The following is a 1,916-nucleotide window of genomic DNA, read 5'->3' as shown; positions in this document are numbered from 1 at the left end:
AGAATATGGATCATTAGTAGGCCTTCAGAAACTCTGGGCTGCTTGGACTAGTTCTTGGATAAAAGGTGGAAACTGGGCCGTAGTAGGACAGTCATCAACCTGGTGGGCCGGGCTAGAACAAATGGAGCATACTTCAGGATAAGATGTAGATGGGCCTGACTGTTGGTTAAGAGTGAAAAACTAGTCGAGTTTCTAGAATAGAAGGTCCACCCTATCCAACTTTCTAGAAATGGTACTCAAATCCATTTTTGCCTCGGGCTCTATATTATTTTTGACCTCATAGAGCCCTGCCCTCTTTAAGGGTCCCACCGACCTTTCATAGGATTACAAAGACGCATTATTGATTTAATCTCACTCTGGGTTTCAAAAAGATTATAAGCTTCATCCTCGCTCTTGCTCATAAATGCCCCCCCACACGATGCATCTACCATCTACCTGTATTGATCTGTTAGGCCTTCATAGAAGGCCTAAACAATTTGACACTAGGACAGGCCATGGTGTGGGCATTTTCTCATTAACTCTTTCATCCTCTCCCAAGCCTCATGAATTTGTTCACCCGGTGTTTGGGTATATCCCGTGATAGCTCTCCACATGGTATTGGTTCTGCCTATAGGATAGAACTTCCTAAGGAATTCTTATTACATTTCTGCCCAAGTCCTAATGGGTCTCCCTATAGTCCCTAACCAATGCTTGGCTTTATCCTTCAAGGAGAAGGGGAAAAGAGTCAATCTAAGGGCATCATCATTGAAATTTTGAATCCTTAAAGTTGAACATATTTCCAAGAACTCATCTATGTGCTTGTATGGGTCCTCACTTGGGTTGCCATAGAAGGATGGGAGCATCTGGATTATACTTGACTTAATTTCATACTATAAGGCCTAAGTATCAGGTAACTGAATGCAGGATGAAGGGTTGTATTGTGTTGGAGTGAAGTATTCCTCCAACTTTCTAGATTGGGCATCATTGATTCCGGCCATTTGATTACGGTGTTGATGATGGAGGTATCTCCCTATTTTAGGTATAGGTTCTATAGTTTCTCTCCTTAGAGATCTCCTTCCCAACATACAACACAGAAGTTCCATTTCTTCTTATTTGAATTTAAAATTTTGAGTTTAATTTCAAATGTGGATTTTGCAACTTGAATTCTGAAATTAAAACTCAACTTTTGAAACTTTCTCTCTTTTTTTTCTGAAATTTAAATTTTTGAAATTTAAATTCAAACTTAGCCTTTGAACTTTAAATTCCTAAAATCTAAATTCAAGTTGGAATTTTTAAAAATTTTTTGTTCTTTTTTCTGTTTTTTTTTAAAGGCAAACAAATAAACCACACGACCTAGGGGCTGACCTAGGGTTTCCTAAACTAGTGGTTCAACCAATGTGAATCCTTTTATGTTCACTTGGAATTACACCACTTCCTTCGGTTAGCTAGGTAGGAGGTGGGGATGTGAGAGGCTCCCCTTGCTCTTGCAAGAACCTAATTAAGTAACCACAAAACCTGCTTAGACTTAGCCGTTTAACCTCTTTCCTTAGACACCAACCGCCGGTTATGGAAAATAATTTCAAGTTCTCCTAAAATTCAACACACCTTTGAACCAAATGTGAGGCTTCCCTAAAGGATCTTATTATCCAAATTTTAAATTAGGGTTAGGGTGAACCGCACGTGAAGGGTGGTGATTTTTGGGCCAAGGAAGGGTGATGAAATCCCCACTTTATCTTATTTAAATGGAATTGCCCTTAAGTAGATTAACGGGAAGACAAAATAAACAAAGCAAATGCAACTAACTACAATGCATGAACAATTATCTCTAAAATGCAATTCAGCAATATAACATAAAGTAATTAAACAAACTAATTAAGCAAAAGGAAGAATTAAAATAATAAAAAGAAAACCTAACACATTCACAACTAACAATGATA

The 1,916-nt window shown here is 38.0% G+C and overlaps 1 non-coding gene across 1 annotated transcript; it reads left to right on the top strand.

Moving 5' to 3' along the window:
• Positions 1–489: 489 nt before the first annotated feature.
• LOC148791858 (small nucleolar RNA R71) lies at positions 490–598 on the top strand. The gene has a single exon (XR_016076891.1). It is a non-coding gene; the product is annotated as a small nucleolar RNA R71 (small nucleolar RNA).
• The last annotated feature ends 1,318 nt before the right edge of the window (positions 599–1,916 follow it).

The sequence above is a fragment of the Nelumbo nucifera genome, chromosome 5 (genome assembly GCF_055504915.1).
Source record: "Nelumbo nucifera cultivar China Antique chromosome 5, China Antique-T2T, whole genome shotgun sequence".
NCBI lineage: Eukaryota > Viridiplantae > Streptophyta > Magnoliopsida > Proteales > Nelumbonaceae > Nelumbo > Nelumbo nucifera.
Note: the sequence above shows the minus strand (reverse complement) of the source record. Positions and strands in the feature narration are given on the sequence as shown.